This window comes from Symphalangus syndactylus, chromosome X (genome assembly GCF_028878055.3).
Source record: "Symphalangus syndactylus isolate Jambi chromosome X, NHGRI_mSymSyn1-v2.1_pri, whole genome shotgun sequence".
NCBI classification, from domain to species: Eukaryota; Metazoa; Chordata; class Mammalia; order Primates; family Hylobatidae; genus Symphalangus; species Symphalangus syndactylus.
In genome coordinates this window covers 25,127,842-25,142,775 of record NC_072447.2, presented here as the reverse complement: position 1 = coordinate 25,142,775, position 14,934 = coordinate 25,127,842, and the positions used below count along the sequence as shown (strand labels likewise).

General features: G+C 38.3%; 1 protein-coding gene across 1 annotated transcript in view; it reads left to right on the top strand.

Moving 5' to 3' along the window:
• MID1 (midline 1) overlaps window positions 1–14,934 on the top strand; it is a 673,077-nt gene that overhangs the window by 43,008 nt on the left and 615,135 nt on the right. The window contains exon 4 of the mRNA XM_063634953.1: window positions 10,325–10,423. The gene's annotated coding sequence lies outside the window, so the exon portion shown is untranslated. The remainder of the gene's footprint in view (window positions 1–10,324; window positions 10,424–14,934) is intronic.

The following is a 14,934-nucleotide window of genomic DNA, read 5'->3' as shown; positions in this document are numbered from 1 at the left end:
CAGTTTATTCTAAGCAAATTAATGCAGGAGCAGAAAACTAAATATCACATGTTCTCACTTATAAGTGGGAGCTAAACATGGGGTATTCATGGATATAAACTGGGAATTACTAGAGAGGGGAGGGAGGGAATGGGGAAAGGGTTGAAAAACTAACTACTGGTACTGTATTAGTCCTTTCTCACACTGCTATGAAGAAATACTCAAGACTGGGTAATTTACAGAGGAAAGAGTTTAATTGACTCACAGTTCCGAATGGCTGGGGAGGCCTTAGGAAACTTACGATCATGGTGGAAAGTACCTCTTCACAGGGCGGCAGGAGAGAGAATAAGTGCAAGCAGGGGAAATGCCAGGCACCTATAAAATCATCAGATGTGAGACTCACTCATTATCATGAGAACAGCATGGGGAAACCATCCCCATGATTCAATTACCTCTACCTGGTCCTGCTCTTGACACATGGAGAGTATGGGGACTATAATTCAAGGTGAGATTTGGGTGGGGACACAGAACCAAACCATATCAGGTACTACGCTTAGTATCTGGGGTGACAGAATCATTTGTACCCTGAGCCTCAGCATCACGCAATATACCCAGGTAACAAACCTGCACATGTATTCTCTGAGTCTAAAATAAAACCCCCAAAAAATAGGCAGGCAGGCAGGTTTGTAGGGGGGGAGAGAGAAAGAGACAGAGAGACAGAGAGAGAGAGGGAATATTGTGTTTTTTTAACTTGGTATCTTTTTCATATAATCATATGAACAAACTCTTGCCAAAATCTCCCTGCTATGCTATGCTACTTCCCGCCATTTTATATCATTTATGTGTTAGAATGCATTTTGTCTTTAATCTTCCCTGTGCCAGAGTATTTCCCCTAAGAAAATGCCCAGTGTGTTTCCCATTAACCTCAAAATTCCTACCAAGGTTCAGCCTTACAACCCTGAAATGCCTCCTATCATTTCAGCAAACAGTGAGACTGCTCCCTGAACATTAAAAGCTGGCAAAAGTAAACTGTCCAAATCAGTATTCCTATCAGAAGAAAGTCCTGGGAGGTGAAGATGGATTTCAGAAATCCTATTCATACCAAGAGGAAAAAGTGATTAAATAATTGTGCGTGAGGCAGTTGGTGACAGCCTTGTCTCTTTTGGTTTTGCAAAAACAATAACAAAGATTTGCAGTATCTTGCATGATTCTGAAGTGGTTAAAATTTTATAATAGAAACTTAAAGGCAAGAAATAGAATTGCAGAGAGAGCATTGCTTGCTGAGCACTGACATCATTGCGTGGGAATGAATGAGTATTGTCTTACACAATGGAATGCATTCTATCTCTCCTCTGAGAGGGAATTTGGCTTGGTATGCAAATTAAAATATTGTTTTGAAAAATCTGTTGCATCAAATTACAGAAAGAATTTTTTTGCTAATCCAGTTCTTTGGTCCATTGTTGGCAAAGCAATTGAGAGCAGGCTCGTCTAGCCAGTTTGTCTGGGGCTCCACTCTTGGATTTTGTGCAGAGCCCAATCAAGGAGAACTGTCCTTTGGCAAAGAAGCAAAAGAGCCCTAAATTCTTGGGGTCTCTGCTTAAATGTTTTTTTCAGGCATTAAAGAAGGAAGGATAATTTGCTTGAAATACTTGTAAACCCTTAAAGGCATTTAGAATTTGAGTGTTTGTTATTTTATTCTCCCTTTGTTGGGAAGTTGGCAGGTGAGCGACTATGTAGCTGGCTTGTGTTGGTAGGTGGCCTTCCTCTTCTTTCAAACTTACCTGAAGGGGCCTATCCCCAAATAAAGTCTTTCAGTCTGAAGTTTTGCAGCCTGGAAATAATCTGAAACTATTCAGAAATGTCATACATTTCACACTCTGCTCCCCAGTGTCCTTGGCTGGGGTTGGCCCTGAGTTTGCTGATGGGGATTCAGAGAACAACTGACGCCAACATTCATGCTCATGGCGCATGGCTCATGCCTCACTACGGGGCAGTGGCTTGTGAAGAGTTGTCCTGAACAACATCATCAGCATCACCCTGGAGCTTGTTAGAAATGCAGATTCTCAGAGTCCACCCTAGACCTACTGGGGATGGGGCCCAGGAATCTGTAATTTAACAGGTTCACCAGGTGTTGGGGTCTACAGTCAAGTTTGAGAACCACTGCTCCAGGATAATCTGTCTGTTTGGGTGTAGAGAATCCCAATTCTGAGCTCCTTCACTCTTCCTCCTCCTGTTGTAATAATTGCTCCTTATTGAAATAATGTTAGAATTATTGAGGAAGAAGGTGGAGAGAGAAAACTGGCATTCATCAGACAGCTAGTATAAGCCAAGTGCTTTACATATGCAATCTCAGTGTTTCAAGCAATTATGAGAATAGGTCATTTGGTCCAATTTACAGATGAACAAACTGAATCTTTAATTACTTATTGTAGCAAATGTGGTTGTTTGGGTGTTCAATGGTGATTTCTTTTTTTTCTTCTTTTGTTAACAGAGGAATCCAGATTTACTGCAGGTATCACGTAGTTCTGTGTTCAGGAAAGAGGGCCCAGCCGCAGGGTATGGAATATGATTGGGTTTAAGTCAAACATGGTATTCCTCCTCTTTTCCAGTAATTGATTTGAATGTGGCCATGTGACCTGGTTCTGGCCAACTAAATGTAAGGGGAAATTTGTGGATGCTGTTGGGAAAATGTATTCTTTCTGATTAAGTAAAGACTTGCATAAATAAAAATCCTCATTCCGTCTTACATTGGACTGCTGTCTTGTGAGGATGCAGTATTTGTTTGGAACCACAGCAGCCACCTTGCAACCATGAAGAAAAAGTCAAGGGAGAGCAGTTGAGATTGCCCTGCCTGGCACTGTTCTATTTCTGGATTTTTGGTTGTGTGAGTTAACAAATCTCTGTTGTTTAAGCCATATTTTGTTAGGTGTCCTATTATTTTCTACTAAAAGAGTACATTCTGAGGGTACACATGTTTACCAGGCACCAGAATAAAGATTAGAATCCAAGTTTGACTGATGGTAAACATCATCTGAGTTTGTGCTCTCTCTAACCTATCTGCCCTCCTGCCTTTTCTTCCAATAAAAATACATTTTGCAGGGGTATATGGATAATCTCTGTATCTTCTTCTTAATTTGCTGTGAATCTAGAACTACTCTAAAATAAGTCTTTAAAAAATTATAGTTACTTTTCAGTGACCCCCTCCACCACTAGATAATTAAATAAATAAACTTTGTCTACAATCAGCCTACAGAATTTAAACTCCTAGAAAAACAACTAGCAATGATATGAAAGTTTTTGAAAACATCATATTAAGTGCAGTTTATTCTAGGCCAGATTGTCCCAAGGAATGTTATATCAGTGCTTTTCAGGTAGCCCGATATATTTCAGGTACACATATGATAAGTACATTCTTCTGGTAAAAATCCACATATTACACAAAACCAAAGCTTTCCATGACTCAACTCAATTCCACTTTTCTCTCCAGAAGTAATCATCCATCTCCTGTTAATAACGTGTTTTACTAGTTATTTTCTGTGCATTTATGTATTTATATGCTCAGATCAAGATAAATTTTTTAAAAATAGCATTTTTGCATATATTGTACTGATTTTTTAATATCACAGCATGTCTTGCACATTTTTTCACATCTATTAAGTGTACTTTTATATTATTTTCTTTTCTATATAAATTCTTTTCTATATAAATATTTTCTTATTATATTCAGCCTAGTGCTCGATCATAGGTGCATACCAAAGTTTTATTTAATTATCCCTTTGGCTAAAGCAATACTTGGTACATAATAGGCACTTGATAAACATTTGTTAAATGAATTTGTCTTCAAAATTGCTTAGAGAGTTTGCCGTTTTTCCTTGTTTTAAACAATATTTCTATGTAAATTTTAGAGTCCGTTTGCCAATTTGCCCAAAATAAATCCTATTTGGACTTTCACTGGACTTTCATTGGCAAGGATTGACATTTTATAATATTAAGCTTTTCCATGCTTTTTTTTGCATGTGTATTTCTTCAGGATAGATATTTTGGAGAGAAATTGCTGACTCAAATGGTATATGAATTGTAAAGATTTAATAGTTATTACCAAAATTATTTTTAATACAACTTCTCCCGTTTATTGTACTATCAATTGTATATGATGGTAGCAATAATGGTGATGATGACAGTGATGATGGTAATGATACTATATTGCAAAAGAACCCAGTGCTTTTCTATAATAATTTATCTCTGCTTATCCTCAGATGTCTGATGACCTTCAGCTTTTATTACTGCTCATTTTGAGTGTGGAGAAAAGTTATGATTCTTTAGCTAAACCCATGTTAGGAAAATTTGCCTTGCCTGAGAGTATGCATTTTATGATCACCACCAACATATTGGACTAGTCCCAGTTAAATGTTGAGTAGTGCCTTGAACCACTGTCATAAAATGCCCTAGGATGGCAAAGGAAGACTTCTAGAAGGGATGACAAGCAGTGAAAATAAAATAAATACTTGACTATTGGTTCATGTTTATGTAACTGTCTTGCTGAGTACTAGGTATCCCAGCTGAGCACCTTGAAGTCCCTATTTCCTAATAAATCTCCAGATCTCTGTGAATGGATGGATCCCTGTACCTTAATGGAAGCACTTACCTGGCTGCCTTCACTTAGAATTTATTTTTACATTTTAAGCAGGCTATGCAAAGTTTGGAACTCCTAATCTTCATCATACCATGACTAGTTCATCCTGTTAAACTAGCCAAACTATGAACAATTTGAAGAGTTCTTCTTTTGCTGTCATTTATGTGCCTATGAATTTTAGTTGTTTGTGTTTCTTTGACAAAGTATTTGCATGCCTGAGGATTAATGCCACTGAACCAATTAACAATAAACCTGATCAGTTGAAATAACTCATGTGTGTATCACACCACATTAAGCACTGATATTGCCTGTTTTAAATATAAAGTTTCATTCTAAATGATAGATTAAATCCTTAAGAAAATGGTTGGGGGATTTATGAATATTCTGAATTGCTTAGATTCAATGATTCAAGTACATTTTAAAAAAATAAAGTCTGGAACTCTTGCACAGAGATAACATTTTTATCATCTTAAATATTTATTTAAAGATTTAAGACTTTCAAAATATGTCCCTATGGGATGTCAGATATAATACTGTCACTGTAATCTTACCATCTCTTGTAATGCTATTGCCCAAAGGTCACTTTGGGGCAAAATCTGTTTTCCTTTATGTTTGCCTGAGGAGCAACGTTGCATCCAGCAGAACCACTGGGAAAAGAAGCCCTTTCCCCCCACCTGATTATTGAAGCAGGCTCTGGCCCATCCCAGAGAGGGACTCCCTGACCTACATTCCTCCTTCCCTGGCGATCAGACAGGGTGTTCCTGCTGAAGCATGAGCTGAAGTGTTGGTGAGGCTCCTGCATGTGGCCCACTGCTCTGGTCTTAGATGATTCTGAAAGATCTGCTACCTGTCCTGCAGGAGCTGCTGGTCAATGAAAATCCTCCAGATTGATGATGGGAGTGCATTGAGGGAGATGAATTCATTGTGAGTGAATACGTGAAAACTAGAATGCCTGTCCAAATGTTTATTTTGAAATCCAAAAGCTATCCTCTGTCCACTGCTGGAACCCTCGCTTGCACATTTGAGCCTAAAGCTGTCGAATATCAAAGCCCGGATTGCAAATCCACACATGGAGAGAAGCGATTTCTAGAAACAGAGAACATAACCATAGAGAAAAGAATACTTGGTCCTCACAACTCAAAATGTGGCCCATAGAACAGCATTGCCCCATTACCTGTGAGCTTTTTGGAAATGCAGAACCTTGGGCTCTACTCCAGACCTACTGAATCAGGATCTTAATTTTAACAAGATTCCTTGGTGATTTGTATGCACATTAAAGTGTGAGAAGTGCTATTTTAGGCAGTGTTAAGACTAGGAGATGTTCTTTTTCTCACTTACAGTCACCTGTAGTCAGTTTGGAGTACTTCAAAGGACCCTCACAGGAAAGTGTTTGCACAGACTTGTATAGAGAACTTGAGATCAGAAGTGGCAATAATGAAACAGTCCAGCAGTTAATGGTAGAGCTCTCACCAGCCATACAGTTGATAAGCTCTGCCTGGTTAGAGTGGGAATCCCCAGTGAATTAAAGGCTGACCCTAAACAATTATAGGCTGACACTGAGAGATTATAGCAGTGACACATCAGCAGGTTTTGGGTGAATCAACATGAGATAACACTGGCTAGAGACAGATAAAAGGAAAAGATCACTCATTAAGTATGGGATTGTGCCCTTTTTATAGCAAGCCCTGTCTTGTCTGTAGATGTCCATTAAATGCTATGAATAAGAAAAGTAGTATGATTTTAAAAATATTGACCTTGGGTGGCTTGCAGGACCTAGCTTTTAACTCTTGTATCATGGACAGAATTTGGAGCTGACTCATTCTCAATATTCTGAAATAACGATATTTGACCATGTACAGTTAAAAACCGAGGTATAATTATGCTTCAATAAATTGCACAAAACTTTGTTTCAGTTAAGTTTTGAAAACTTGTATGTACTAACCATCCGAAACCAAATAACATTTCTGCCACACCAGAAGTGTCTCTTGGCCCCTTTTGGGTCACTTCAATTACTGTTTTAATTTCTATCATCATATATTATTTTGGCAGTTCTAGAACTTCATATAAATGGATTCTTACATATATACTCTTCTGTTTGACTTCTTTCACTCAGCATAATGTTTCTGAGAAATATCCATCTTTGGGGGTGTATGAGTAATTTATATTTTTTATTGCTGAATAGTATTCAATTGTATGAACAAAGTTTTATCCACTTACACATAGGTGAGCATATAGGTAATCTCCAGTTGTGAGATATTATGCATAAGACTGTTTTGATCATTAGTAAATAAGTCTTTTCATGAACGTGCATTTTCATTCAGCTACAGTAGTTGCCTAGGAGTGGAATTGCTGGGTCTTAGGGCACATGTTTGTTTAACTATTAGAAACTGCCAAACAGTTCTTCAAATTGGTTGTACTATTTCATACTCTGACTTAGAATTTTAACATTTTTAATTAGTGGGCTTTTTAAATTATTTTTTTAGAGAAGGATCTTGCTGTGTTGCCCTGGAACTGCAGCCTGGAACTCCTAGGCTCAAGTGTTCCTCCTGCCTCAGCCTCCCAAAGTGCTAGGATTATAGGCATGAGCCACTGTGCCAAGCCTACACTGTAAATAGAAATGCACAAGAGTTGCTTCCTGTTCTCACCAATATTTGATGTTGTCGGTCTTTTACATTTTGGTTTAATTTGCATTTATCTGGTAACTGAAGATATTGGCCACTATTTTGTGTACTTATTTGTCTTTCATACAATCTTCTTTTGTGATGTATCTGTTTGAGTAACTCTTTTGCCCATTTTGATTGGGTTGTCTTTCTGTTGTTGACTTGTGGGAGTATCACAGATAGATTTCTCTCAACTTACCCATGCCTTCAGTACCTCAGAGCCCAGAGTGCCTCAGATGTGCTTTCTGGAGTTTTCAATTCTGTTTATGGACATGGCTGCCTTGCACTTAGGAAAGTCCTCATTTATCTCACGGGTATATCTTTTTTCTACCTATCCCAGCTTGATATAGTTTGGATGTTGTCCCCACCCAAATCTCATGTTGAATTATAATCTCCAGTGTTGGAGATGGGGCCTGGTGGGAGGTGATTGGATCATGGGGGCGGATTGCTCATGAATGGTTTATCACCATCCTCTTGGTACTGTCATCACAATAGTGAGTGACTTCTTGTGAGATCTGGTCGTTTACAAGTGTGTGGCATCTCTCTCATCACTCTCTTGCTTCTGCTCTGGCCATGTGATGTGCCTGCTCACCCTTTGCCTTCTGCCATGATTGTAAACTTCCTGAGGCCACCCCAGAAGCAGATACCATTATGTTTCCTGTATAGCCTGCAGAACCATGAGCCAATTAAACCCCTTTTTCTTATAAATTATTCAGTCTTGGGTATTTCTTTATAGCAATGCAAAAACAGTCCAACACACAGCCTTTGGCACAATACCCTGAGCATTTGGTGACAGCCTATGGGAATGATTTGATGGGTCAGTGCAGACCCTGTGGCTGAGCTCCCTAGCATTCTCATTTATCACACCAGACCACATGTGACCATTAAACTTTCGTTAAAATTTTGCCTAGTTTCTCCTTGTTCTCTTCCATGGTGGATTTCTTCTCCACCCATCATTTTGCTCAGATTGAAAACAATTAGGGCCATCTTCTCACCTGTGAGAGGCTCACTGTTTTCTGGAACCATGTTGATTTATGTTTCTTTGCCTCCTCCACTCTCTGGTGAATTTCATAAAACTTTGATTTTGTAGCTCATCAGGCTTTTTTTGGTGGTTAAGGTGAGAATGATGCTGTCTTGTGACTTTCTACATTCTAGCCAGAAGTGGAAGTCCTACACATTTTTACTCAGTCCATTCCTTCTTGAAATGTGCCAGAAATGTTGTCTACTGAAGCCTGGAGAAAGACATTGCTTTAAAAATAACAAGCCAAGATGTTCACAATGACCCAGTGTAGAGTGGAGTTATCAGAAGAACCAACCACATTATACATTTATGCTGATAATTTAAAGGTTAAATTAGCAACCAGTAAACCATGATAGCTGTTGACCCTGAGCACATTACTAAACATCACTGTGACTTAGTTTCCTTGTTTATAAAACAAGAATCAAAAGAGTACTTACATCATGGGATTGCTGGATGATTAAAAGAGTTAATATATATAAAGTGCTTAAAAGTATACTTGGTACATAGCAAATGCCTGATAAATGTAACATTAGCTGTCATTATTAATATATTGCTACAAATGACTGTTGTTCCAGGAGGAGAAGTTTTTCTAGGAAGAATTTATTTCTTCTCAGTCAATCCCTCTTATGTCCTAATTAAACATTAAGTTAAAGCTTTCTTTGGGTTTTCATGAGAGTTAACAGATCTAAGAAACCAATACTGTGGTCTATTTCAGTTCCATGAACAAAAGGTTGGAAAATTTTGGCTTAAAAATTGGTACCTGTGGTAGTGTCAGAGGCGTTCAAACCAGAGTGGCTCCATCTTGAATAGGGGCTGGGTAAAATAAGGCTGAGACCCAGTGGGCTGCATTCTCAGGACCTTAGGCATTCTTAGTCACAGGACGAGATAGGAGATTGGCAGAACTGGTATCACTAGATACAGGTCACAAAGACCCTGCTGATAAAACAGGATACAGTAAAGAAGCCAGCCAAAACCCACCAAAACCAAGATGGCAATGAAAATGGCCTCTGGTCATCCTCACTGCTCATTATATGTTAATTATATTGCATTAGCGTGCTACAAGACACTCCTACCAGCACCATTACAGTTCACAAATGCCATAGCAATGCTTGGAAGTTACCTTATGTAGTCTAAAAAGGGGAGGAACTCTTAGTTCCAGGAATTCCCCACCCCTTTCCTGGAAAACTCATGAATAATCCACTCCTTGTTTAGCATACAATCAAGAAATAACCATAAAAATAGCCAACCAGCAACCCTCAGGGCTGCTCTGCCTAAGAAGTAAGCATTCTTTTGTTTCTTTATTTCTCTAATAAACTTGCTTTCACTTTACTCTATGGATTCACCCCGAATCCTTTCTTGCACAAGATCCAAGAACCCTCTCTTGGGGTCTAGATCAGGACCCCTTTCTGGTAACAGTAGAAGTTAATATTATTCAGCAATATCTTTGGTTCTCCTGTCTTTAGGTGGGATCTTTTGTGCCTCCTGACATGAAGCATGCCTATGTGATGCATTGGCCAATTAATTGTGACTGGAAATGTATCACTTCTGGGCAAGTCTTTAAGAACTGGTTTGCAATGCAATTTGCTTGTGGGCAAGTCTTTAAGAACTGGTTTGCAATACAATATGCTTTCTTCCTCATGTTATGTGACCAGTGAAGTTCCAAAAAGAGGAGCCTGTAAGTGAGGGTGATTTGGAGCAGAGTCACAGCTGGCTCATGGTGGGTCCATAGAATAAGCCAAACATAAACCTTTGCTTTAGACTGCAGAAGAGTTTGGAGCTGTTGGTCACAGAAGTATCCCCAAGCCTCTCCTGATTGACTGATAAAGTACCTTCACAGGATAAAGGCCAGACTGTTTGTTCTGCTCTGTCTGGGCAGGGTTGAGTCTGATGGATACACTAGTCAGGCAGAGAACTCCTGGACACCAGAGTTTGAGTGGAGAGGTAGCCAGATTCATGGGTACCAGAGTGAGTTCAAACCATATCTAAGACAAGGTGCCAAAAATCTAAGTGTCCAAATCTCCCAAAGTGCAGGTGCGGGACTGGAAGCAGAAGACAAAGTGGAGACCAAATGTTTGAAGCTGAGTGAAGGCAGGGATGAAGCAGGAACCGAGGAACAAACCTTGGAACTAGGTAAGAAGTTCTCTCTATGACATTTCATTGAGTAGTAAAGGGAGAGCCAAAGTGCTGTGTTATTGGGACAGCTGTTTGTTGTATGGTGGGCTGTTTGACTGAAAGGTCAAATCACGAGGTCAAGTTCACCACATCTCGGAGCGATTTCTGCTTTTATGAATCAGTCTTCACACCAGCAAGATTCCTTGGCACCTCAAGGTTTGAAGAACAACTACACAAAAAAATTCACTCTATTCTGGATGATGATGATCTCCCAACCCAGGTTTAAAGGGCAATCACTTTCAAATTAACTGGACAATCACTCTCACTCTGCCCCAGAGAATCACTTCTGAAACATCAAAACACCTATTTTGGCTCCCTTTTATGGTACCTTGTCATTTAAATCATACAAAATGTTACAAATACAGAACTGTCCATGTATGTTTTTAATAGGGTCAGCGATGTTAATGCAGCAGCAGTGTAAGCAGAGCATTTTAAGAAATTCTTCCAGTCCTTTTGGAATTCAGCTTAACAGACATGTATTGACATAACTAACTGGTTCAACATGTCTTTCTGTATGTTATAAGTGAGGAGAAAGTAAAGCTTTCCATTAAACTAACAGATGAGATTTTTGTATTAGGGATAATGTACTAATATGATACACACTAATAGGATATATATTCCAAAGTGCTGTTACATCATTTAATGCAAAATTACCTCCTACTGGGAACTAAATATTATTTTACAGAAAATATAAATAATGTAAAGACTTTCTGGGCACTCAGTAATAACCTGGGATGTGAAATAACTTGACTTGTGCCACTGGCCATGTACAATATCTTTTTGTTGAAGATGACTATCAGAATTTTATGGAAAATGTATTGTCAGGGCTGTAGAATGGACGATTCCTGTTATGATTCACTAGGGAACAAGCTTTTTTTAATCTTGTTTTTATTATACTTTTAAGTTTTAGGGTACATGTGCACAACATGCAGGTTAGTTACATATGTATACATGTGCCATGTTGGTGTGCTGCACCCATTAACGCGTCATTTAACATTAGGTATATCTCCTAATGCTATCCCTCCCCGCTCCCCCCACCCCACAACAGGCCCTGGTGTGTGATGTTCCCCTTCCTGTGTCCATGTGTTCTCATTGTTCAATTCCCACCTATGAGTGAGAACATGCGGTGTTTGGTTTTTTGTCCTTGTGATAGTTTGCTGAGAATGATGGTTTCCAACTTCATCCATGTCCCTACAAAGGACATGAACTCATCCTTTTTTATGGCTGCATAGTATTCCATGGTGTATATGTGTCACATTTTCTTAATCCAGTCTATCGTTGTTGGACATTTGCGTTGGTTCCAAGTCTTTGCTATTGTGAATAGTGCCGTAATAAATATACGTGTGCATGTGTCTTTATAGCAGCATGATTTATAATCCTTTGGGTATATACCCAGTAATGGGATGGCTGGGTCAAATGGTATTTCTAGTTCTCGATCCCTGAGGAATTGCCACACTGACTTCCACAATGGTTGAACTAGTTTACAGTCCCACCCATAGTGTAAAAGTGTTCCTATTTCTCCACATCCTCTCCAGCACCTGTTGTTTCCTGACTTTTTAATGATGGCCATTCTAACTGGTGTGGGAACAAGCTTTGTAAATGATTGTTTTTGTTCTTAGTTGTCCTCTAAATAAACTAGAAAGGTAGAAAGTGTTCACCTAAGTCTGTTTCCATTTGTGGCCATGAGGTTGTTTAATATTATTGTCAGTTAAGTTGTCTGATTTTTTTGACAATTGACTTATTATGGTAATGATACACATTGACATACGCTAGCACATCCACCTATATAGAGTAGGTGTTTAACAAATGTTTGTTGAAAATGATTCTATAAATACATCTATAAAGTTTGAAATCTACATTGTCATAAAGCTGAAGAAAACTCTTCTGTGAGAAAAAAAACCAGCAAATCTTAGACATTTCCATCGTTTGTAATATATATATTATATATATATATACACACACAATACATATATAAATATAGGAAATATTTTGAAATAAATATTATCAAATAATCTTTAGGTGTTTAGATGGAGATTTGTATGAGAAAGGTATATTCAAAAAGAAAGCTGCCTTCACTTAATTTATTGCCTATTTGCTAAAGGTGTTTACTCAGTAGATCAGGAGTAAAACTTTAAACTCAAATGTCTGGAGGAATTTAAATATATGTGAATGCGTATGTTTAAATTGAAGAAGAATGTTGACAGAAATAAATCACTTTTAGAGAGAATTCCCAGGACCTGGTCCCTTTTAAGAAAGCTCTCCTGGTCCTTGTGCAAATACATAGTTCTTTAAAGTACCAGCCCACATACTTTATAGGTTTATGTCTGTATGCCTCTGTTTATTTTTGGAATAAAAATCCTTGCTTATAAAAAAGGTAGTTAAGTATGGTACAACATAGCTGTGATCCCTTTGGCCTGACTTAAGAGTTTGTACTTAAGGAACATAAACTAAAGTCAGAGATAATTCAATTAGCATTTTGAACACACAAAGGCATGCTTGCTTCCTAGCTTTCAAGGCACAAAGCAGCCCCATTAAATTATAACAGTAATTACACCACTTGCACACATTCTTCAAAATTTCATGAAGTGCAGTGCTAAGCTCTACTTTGAGATGTTTGTCTGTCTCTGGAGAATCAACTGAAATAGGAATCTACAAGTCAAATAGCTGAACTCCTTGTCCAACTTCACACAACAAAAATTGCCACTTTCCCTTCTAGGACATATATCCAGTATTCCCGGTTTTCTTCCCACTCCTACTAATCCGTCACTAAACTTCATGGATGTTAACTCTGAAATGGCTCTTGAATCTGTCCACTTCTTCCCATTTTCCTTGCCACTGCCCTGGTGTGGGGTGCCACCTTCCCTTGCCCATACTCATGGCAGTAGTCTTCTACCTGTTCTCCCTGCCCTGACATTGTCTCCTCTCATCTCTCCTCCCCTCTGCACAGAGCTATCCTTTCAATAAAATGAAATCTCAACAATAATACCCTGAGTCTCAGCTTCATCACCTTAATCACTTCCTGGGTCACCCCTGATTCATCTCCTTTACTCTGCACTACCAAAGTCCCTGTAATCACTCTGCTGTAGTAAGTGCCACATTTTATTGTGCTTCCTCGCATAGTGGTCTGTTTCCGTAGATCATAAGTTCTGAGAAGGTAGGGACCATGCTTGTCTTGTTTACCCCAGAATTCTTGGATTCAAGCCTAGGGTATACTCTCAAATTACGAAGGAATTTATCACAACTCTTCAATATCAGAGCAATTCCTGAGCCAAAGCACATACCAATGCTGTCTAACATATTAAAATACTATTTTTTTTCTCGTGTTGGAGCCTTTATGGTTCTAAAGGGAAATTCCCTAAGGCAATGTGTCCCAACGGGCTTTATTTTACTAGTGAGAATAGTGAAATCATATAAATTTCTCCTTGAACTAAAGGTACCAACTTAAATTCCTTCTCTCAACTTTGACTAAAATGCTAGTAATTAGATTTTAAAATATTTTTATTTTATGCATCCTTTATGATATATGAAAATGGCATGACATGTAATGATGGTGATATAATAACAAACAAACTGTGATATAAAAATCTGCACATGTGTGGGGTGGGATGTGGCCTGAGTTCCTTTAACTATTAATAGGTTAGATGACTTTTTTGTGTTTTTCTTATTTCTTTCTCTAATGCCTTTTTTACAGACTTTTACCCATAATTGAAGACTCTAGTTCAGTTTAGGCTAGAGAAGTGAGATACAGGAAGAAAAATTACATGTGTCTTTCTGTGTGATTTGTATGTATATATGTGTGATGATTGATTAATGACTATTATTAGCCATAAAAATAAAACACATGGGGGTTCATGGAACAGAAGTTTATTCACAGCTCTATTGTGAAAATAAAGGTCATTGTCAGTTCAAATGAAATCTCATCTTTATTGTGTGTGTGCTGTCAAAGTGAGCCCTCATCTTTATTGTAAATGTTAAAAGTGAGTAGTGTTGAATAGATTTGGTTCCTGTTATGAAAATAGTAGAAATAAATATAATTCTTGTAAAAGTCAAAACATTCATTTTAATTATGGCCACTGATAGATTTGGCATAAAACCCCGTATAAGAAATATAAACCTAAACGTGTATGTAGAGAAATAATTGTAGGTGAAATGTAAGTGTAGAGTTTGTTTCAAAATAATTGTGGTGTGGGGAGGGAAGGGAAGAGTGGACAGGGTCGTGGAGGAAATAGGAAGGGCCCTGAGATGATAGTTGTTGAAACTGAGTAATAAGTATATGGTGAGTAATTATATATCATCATGACTTCTGTATATGTTTGAAAATTTCCATAATACAAAGGTTTTGTCAGGAAATAAAGAAAACCCATATGTAGAAGTAGGAACACCCTGAAGCTGATGAAGCTTAAGCCTGAGGACCCACTACTGGATGAGTTCCTTCCAGAATGCTGTGAGGAGCCCTGGGGATGTCTTCA